We start from the raw sequence: 8,873 nt of genomic DNA, 5'->3' as shown, positions 1-8,873 counted from the left end.
AGCTCTATTTACCAGCATAAATATGATGGATTACAACATTTGTGAGTTTCCGCAGCCACTCATTGATGGATTTGTGACAAAGCATTTATGGAAACCCCACCCAACAATATTGAACAAAGCCCCGGTTCCATAGTTCGTGATCATTGTCATTTTGCCGGTACAGACATAGGTTCTGCAGACAACGCATGTAATTTGCAGTGGTGCACTGACCCCTATAAAACAAAAATCCTGTGGTGCTTCATAACTTGAGTGGGTACGAATGAGGGCCACTTAATAGGCAAGCAGTAGCCGATAGACTCACCGATAAGCGTGATCCCCGACAATAAAAGGGAAAATTACATGACGTTTCGGCTGTGTCGATTGCAGTTCATCGTTTCCTCGCAGTTTATGAATTCGTTCTTGGACAAGTTTGCAAACAATCTGAAGGCGGAGATCTTCAAAATCACTCGTCGATTATATCCAACCATTGCTGACTTGGTGACAAAAATAGGTGTGTATCCATGCGAGTACATAAACAACTGGAGCAAATTCGCTGAAACTTAGTTGCTACCGATTCAAGCATTTTTATACATCGCTGTCACGTGAATGTATTTCTGACAGCGATTAAGAACATGCATAGAAAGTCTGGGCTGCAGTCGAAAGCAAAAACCTCGGCGACACTGTCATGTACGTGTACAAGTTCAATCCCACGCATTACTTCTTGTCACTAGGTATGTTCTGGGATGCATTGTTTTCCAAAACCAAAATCGAGCAGAAATTTCTAACTTACATTGCTCAGCATATATTTATCGAGTGATAACTTTGTGGCGCAATATCCATGTCTAGTATCAGCAACCCAAAAGTGGACGGATATTTCTCCGCTGACAAAACAGTTACATCATTTATTTATATGCAAATAACCTTTAATGTGGGCCATGATGCAGCCATTTCTGGTTGATCGATCTCAGTGGATCCATCCTGAGACCAAGTAGTATAGAGAGTGGGGTTTCTGGCTCACCCCGACCTAGGAGCGTTATTTTATCAAACCGAGGCTTTTATCAGCGAAAATGAAAAAAATCTAACGACAAAACGCTAGCATCTTGAGGGTATCTTTTGGTATCTTTCAAAATTGACATGGAACGGGGTAAAATGATAAAGGAGACATTTTCTGAAAGAAAATTTTACTCGGATGCAGTTTGAACATTTTTAGCCTTTTGTCTGGCGAGGTGCTCCTCAATAGACGGCGGACCATCACAATATTGGTAAAGTTGATTTTTTCGATGTTTGTAGTATGTTAATCGTGTTCGGTAACTTGCGGCACCACAACCTCGACAAAGTTGAATTTTACCTCGAACGCCAACACCACATCCGATACATGGCCGCGTTCCTGCGTTGGGGCTTCTTCTGAGACAATGTGCGTGAGTACCACAATAATCACCGAAACATCGTTTGTTACATTTTTCTGTTTTGTCTTTTAACAACCACTGGCATGATGATAAATGTAACATTTATATATAATTATGATACATTTTTAAATTCAAATTAATTCAATTTTTTACTAAACACCATTATTTTATTTGTTTGAATAATAATTAAAAATTGAATTAAATATTTAAAATCATTATTATAGGAGAAATGGTATCACGCGTTGATATCACTGAGATACGAGAGACGATCAAGAGGCTGGGAATTACTAGATTCGAATATATTAGAAGGTTGCGATTCGACTACTACAATGTTACAAGGAGCTATGTACCCTATCCAAGATCAAATGCACAGTTGTTGGAATTACACAGACGGATGGAAGTCTTGTACAGGAGACAGGCTGTTATTAAGCAAATCAAGGAGCGTGAAGGTGGATTTGTAATCGACGAAGCCTTTGACGGACAGGATAAGTTTATAAAGTTTATTCCGAAGAAAGATGGATACAGTTATTTTCGTTTCAATGACCTCAACAAGGTTATTATGAAAATTATTCCAAAAATATTAATTCTGCATCCTACTATAAAACTCACCGTGAAATACGAGCTTATCATGTATAAGGCCACCGATGATCGTGTTACACAAAATGTTCTGCTAAATTCGAAAACAAGGATCATCGACCAATCAACTAATCTACATCAAGCTGCCAATGATTTCTACCAGGACATATCGTCACATATCGATAAGTTTACATCATACGGGTCAGGCTGGGTCATTGACAAAATATTAAATATAATGCTCTCCGTTAGTGCCTTTGAGCTAAAAAAAGGTGGCTATTACATTCCATTGCCAGATAAAATTCAGAAAACTAAATCCTGCGTTAATGTTAAAAATACTGACAATAGATGTTGTCTCTGGGCATTGCTATCTGCGTTATATCCGGCGGATGACAACGCTGACCGAGTAAGCAAGTATCATTTGCACCAGGATCGAATAAATATGTCGAACATCAAATATCCCGTAGCGGTGAAAGATATCGAGAAGATAGAGCGGCTTAACTCAGATTTGTTTCCATGCGGAATTAACGTTTTCTCGTTCGATGATTCCATCAAACCATTTCCCATGAGAATTTCCCCGCTAGCAAAACACGACGTCAACAACAGAGCTGTTAATTTGCTGTACTATAACAATCATTACGCGTGGATCAAAAATTTCTCCAGATTCATCCGGTCAACAATCACATCACATAAATCCCGAACTTTCTTCTGTTACAGCTGCCTAAACGGATTTACGACCAACGAAAAGTTAATCGAGCATAATAAATATTGCTTCGAGACTAAGAAAATAACAGCACCAGCTGAGGGTAAAAATCTATTATATTTCAAAAAGTACGAGAGGACTAAAAAACTACCGTTCATGATATACGGTGACTTTGAAAGTTTTATTGTGCCAGTCCGGGATGGAAAGTGCGTCTGTAGCCAAGAAAAATGCCAATGTGATGTTAAAACCATAAGGGTCAACAAGCATGTTCCAGCTTCCTATAGGCTAATGACAACATGCATTGACAGCGCATTATCCAAATTATCCCCAATATATCGAGGATCAGACTTACCTCCAGAGGTACATATGTTAAAATACTTGTTTAAGGAATCGGAACGGATTGATGATCTAGCTAGACTTGGCGACGAATTTGCTAAACTAAATTCATTTAAGGACAGCAAACGATGCTGTATTTGCCGTGGAGACTTGCGTGAAGATCGATTACCATACTACGATGTTTTTTAAAAATAGATACATAGGCGCGGCACATACGCGATGTAGGGTCATTCAACCCTATATCCCTGTTGTGTTCCATAATTTGCGCGGATACGACGGTCATTTTATCGTACGAGCGCTGGGTCATCCAGATATTGTAGATTATATGCATCAACATGATCTTGGTATCACATGTATTCCGAACAACAGCGAACGCCTGATGTCGATCAGCGTGGGAAATCTTCGATTTATCGACTCGATCCAATTCATGGCCACATCATTGGACAACCTAGCAAAAAATTGTTCGAGCTTTCCTATCATGGGAAAATACTACAACGAGTCGCAGGTAAAATATCTATCGAAAAAAGGAATATTTCCATACGAATATTTTGACGGCCCAGCTAGATTTAACGAGACAACACTACCCGACAAGGATAAATTTTATTCATCAATGAACGATAAAAATATAACCGACGCTGAATACAATTACGCTAAGGAAATCTGGAAAGAATTTAGTTGTAGGAACTTTGGTGACTACCATGATTTATACTTGACGGTCGACGTACTGCTGCTTGCTGATATATTTGAGACTTTTCGAGAAACATCGATGAAAATTTACGGATTGGATCCAGCACATTATTATTCGGCTTCAGGTTTGTCATGGGACGCATTACTAAAATCAACAAAAATAAAGTTGGAACTCTTAACTGACCCGGACATGTATTTATTTATCGAGCGAGGTATTCGAGGTGGTATTAGTGTTATTACGAAGAAATACGCCGCATCGAACAATAAATATCTTCACGATTACAATCAAGATATTCCAGTAAACTATATCACCTACCTTGACGCTAATAATCTTTACGAAGCTGCGATGTCGCAACCGATGCCATACGGTGGTTTCAAGTGGATTAGCGAGGAGGAATTTCTTCTGAAAAACTACAAGAACGGTAAATTTATTGAAATGAACCCGTTAACGAGCTATTATGTTGAAGCCGACTTCAGCTATCCGGAAATCCTCCATGATGATCATAACGACTACCCGTATATTCCTGAGTCGCTGATTATTACCGACGATATGTTATCCAAGGAACAATTATCTTTGAGGACAGCAAGACCGACTAAGATTCACAAGCTTGTTCCGAATTTGATGTCGAAAAAACGATACGTCTGCCATTTTGCAATACTGAAGCAACCTATCGATGCGGGATTGGTTTTAACTAAGATTCATAAGATACTGCAGTTTGAACATTCCACATGGATGAAGAGCTACATTGCTGGCAATACCGCCCGCCTGGCGGCGGCGAAGAATGATTTCGAGAAAGACTATTACAAAATATTAAATAATTCTGTCTTCGGCAAAACGATGGAAAATATCCGCAAACGGATTGATATTCGTATCGTTAATGACCAAGATACACGAAACAGGCTGTTAAAATCCAATTTGTTCCTGGATAAAACTTTCATCAGCAAAAATTTGATGCTGATCAAAATGCTCCAGCCAACGCTGCATCTTAGCAAGCCTATTTACGTCGGTGCAGCTGTTCTTGATTTATCCAAACGAATCATGTTCGATTTTCATTACGGATTTGCCAAGAAGAAATGGCCGAACGTAAAATTATTATTCACCGACACGGACTCGTTGGTTTACGAAATTCCTGGTTCAGATTGCAACGGTGACCTATTCCAGGATATCTATGATAATAAGGAGCGATTTGACCTATCTGACGTCAAAGGTAAATTTAACGATGATACAAACAAGAAGGTGCTCGGAAAGTTTAAGGACGAATATTCATTCGACCCTATTCGTGAGTTCGTTGGACTAAGGTCTAAAATGTATTCGCTGATCTCTGAGTCATCTAAAGAGGTAAAAAAAGCTAAAGGTATAAGTTTCACTTTTGTTAAGAACAAGTTGAAATTCAAAGATTATCTTGCAGCGTTGCATCGAGGATCACGCGAAAAAATATCATCGGCGGTTTCATTCACATTTCGATCCTATCATCATGAAATAGCAACAAATCGAATCAACAAAGCCGCGCTGAATAACTTTGACGACAAACGATATTGCGATGATGGAATTAACACGCTAGCTATCGGACATTACAGAATAAAATCTGAATAATTATTCTGCATGATCCTGATTGATTTATTCTGCATGATCCTGCTTGATTTATTCTGCATGATCCTGACTGATTTATTCTGCATGGTCCTGACTGATTTATTTTGCATGATTCTGACTGATTTATTTTGCATGATTCTGACTGATTTATTTTGCATGATTCTGACTGATTTATTCTGCATGATCCAGATTAATTTATTCCGCATGATCCTGATTGATTTATTCTGCATGATCCTGATTGATTTATTCTGCATGATCCTGGTTGATTTATTCTGCATGATCCTGATTGATTTATTCTGCATGATCCTGGTTGATTTATTCTGCGTGTTCCTGATTTATTTATTCTGATCGATTTATTTTGCATGATCCTGACTGATTTATTCTGCATGATCCTGATTGATTTATTCTGCATTATCCTGGTTGATTTATTCTGCGTGTTCCTGATTTATTTATTCTGATCGATTTATTCTGCATGATCCTGATTGATTTATTCTGCATGATCCTGATTGATTTATTCTGCGTGTTCCTGATTGATTTATTCTGATCGATTTATTTTGCATGATCCTGACTGATTTATTCTGATCGATTTATTCTGCATGATCCTGACTGATTTATTCTGCATGATCCTGATTGATTTATTCTGATCGATTTATTCTGCATGATCCTGATTGATTTATTTTGCATGACCCTGATTGATTTATTTTGCGTAATCCTGATTGATTTATTCTGATTGATTTATTCTGCATGATCCTGACTGATTTATTCTGCATGATCCTGATTGATTTATTCTGCATGACCCTGATTGATTTATTCTGCATGATCCTGACTGATTTATTTTGAATGATCCTGACTGATTTATTTTTATCGATTTATCCCACAAGATTAATTCTGCAAAATTTATTTATTTATTTTACTGTAATTTACGAAAATGATTAAAATTCATCAATTTATCGGGTAGTTACCCCGACGGATCCAGGAAATTAGTTAAATTCATCAATTTATTGGGTAACTACCCCGACGGATTTAGGAAATTATCTAAATTCATCAATTTGCTGGGTATCTTACCCGACGTATTTACGAAATTAATCAAATTTATTGATTTTTCTGATTTTTATTTACTTTGTTCGATTAATTTTGCAAAATTATCCACGAGGAAAGCCAGGAACAATCAACTTTCTTTTCGGTGAATCAGATATAACAGGACGAGGAAGTCCAGGAATAATCAACGGTCGTTTCGGAGAATCAAACTTAGCCATCGACATTTCAAAATGCGGATATTCGTCAACGATTTTTCTTACTGGTGTGATTTTTTCTTTATTATTCAGATTGATATTATTTTTATCACTATTATCGTCCAGGTTTTTCTGTTTTACAACGATGTCGTTTATTTTATCGATAATTTCCTTGCTACAGCAATGAGACTGCCTATCATTGTGATTATTTTTCTCATGGATTATTTTTAGCAAATAATTAATTTCATCAGCGTGAGTATTTTTCTTGGCCTCATCCATCCCTGAACTAAATTTGATTGTCATTAATTCTGCCTCAAGTTCCTCGATATGTTTTTTAGCACCATTAAATTTATCTTTATATTTCTTACCCTGATCAACTAAATTGATTAGTTCTGTTTTATTAATCTTAATTTTATCGGTCTTATTTTTAGGATCGAATTTTATTGGTGAAATTGCATCAGACTTTTTGTTGCGAGCATTATCAACGATATCTGCGGTGATTTTTCTGTTTTTAGATTTCATGATGGATTTCTCGCGTGAATTGCTCGATGATGATTTCTCACGCTGACTATTTGTCACAGATCGATCTGTGACATGCACAGGTGCGCTTGGTTCTCTTGCATTAATATTTGGGGGCATTTTTCTGGATATTATTATTGGTGCGGTTGTATTTTGCTGCTTGCGATTGTCATCAACAATTTTTCTGTCAGAGGCATCTGCATTGCCAGATGTGGTAGATTTATTACCAGAAACAATTGCGATAGGTTTGTTGGCCTCGATTGGTGCAGGTTGAACAACATTAATACTCGATGCAGATTTATCAGTAACAATGACCGAGTTAGGTTTATCATGAATAATTGATGCTATTTTTCCTGATTTAGGTTTTCCTTCGCTGATTGGTGCTTCTTGAACCTTAATCGGTGTTGCCTCGATTATGGTTAAATTTTCATTATCAACATTTTGAATCTGGCTTTTATCATCTACTTGAGTATCATTGTTCCATATCTTATATAACGTTGTGTTGCTTATCTTGTACTTTTTCGTTAATTTTCTGACCGATATTTTTCCATTTGCTTGTTTTATTTCGATAATATCATTAATGGTGAGCGTTGTTGATTTCACCATGTTACCGTAACAATGATAACATAAAATAACATAAAAAAATAAAATAAAAAAATAAATCTCCGATCGACAATTGTCGTGAATTATTTTTAAAGTAACATTAATATATCATCGCTTTTTAGGCACCGCCGATTACTAGGCCCTGCGGGTAATTACTTAGGCAAATCCGTTTAGGCAGCTGTAACAGAAGAAAGTTCGGGATTTATGTGATGTGATTGTTGACCGGATGAATCTGGAGAAATTTTTGATCCACGCGTAATGATTGTTATAGTACAGCAAATTAACAGCTCTGTTGTTGACGTCGTGTTTTGCTAGCGGGGAAATTCTCATGGGAAATGGTTTGATGGAATCATCGAACGAGAAAACGTTAATTCCGCATGGAAACAAATCTGAGTTAAGCCGCTCTATCTTCTCGATATCTTTCACCGCTACGGGATATTTGATGTTCGACATATTTATTCGATCCTGGTGCAAATGATACTTGCTTACTCGGTCAGCGTTGTCATCCGCCGGATATAACGCAGATAGCAATGCCCAGAGACAACATCTATTGTCCGTATTTTTAACATTAACGCAGGATTTAGTTTTCTGAATTTTATCTGGCAATGGAATGTAATAGCCACCTTTTTTTTAGCTCAAAGGCACTAACGGAGAGCATTATATTTAATATTTTGTCAATGACCCAGCCTGACCCGTATGATGTAAACTTATCGATATGTGACGATATGTCCTGGTAGAAATCATTGGCAGCTTGATGTAGATTAGTTGATTGGTCGATGATCCTTGTTTTCGAATTTAGCAGAACATTTTGTGTAACACGATCATCGGTGGCCTTATACATGATAAGCTCGTATTTCACGGTGAGTTTTATAGTAGGATGCAGAATTAATATTTTTGGAATAATTTTCATAATAACCTTGTTGAGGTCATTGAAACGAAAATAACTGTATCCATCTTTCTTCGGAATAAACTTTATAAACTTATCCTGTCCGTCAAAGGCTTCGTCGATTACAAATCCACCTTCACGCTCCTTGATTTGCTTAATAACAGCCTGTCTCCTGTACAAGACTTCCATCCGTCTGTGTAATTCCAACAACTGTGCATTTGATCTTGGATAGGGTACATAGCTCCTTGTAACATTGTAGTAGTCGAATCGCAACCTTCTAATATATTCGAATCTAGTAATTCCCAGCCTCTTGATCGTCTCTCGTATCTCAGTGATATCAACGCGTGATACCATTTCT

Source organism: Sinohyriopsis cumingii, chromosome 15, assembly GCF_028554795.1.
Source record: "Sinohyriopsis cumingii isolate HCF-2022 chromosome 15, ASM2855479v2, whole genome shotgun sequence".
NCBI classification, from domain to species: domain Eukaryota; kingdom Metazoa; phylum Mollusca; class Bivalvia; order Unionida; family Unionidae; genus Sinohyriopsis; species Sinohyriopsis cumingii.
This window is presented reverse-complemented; position numbering follows the sequence as displayed.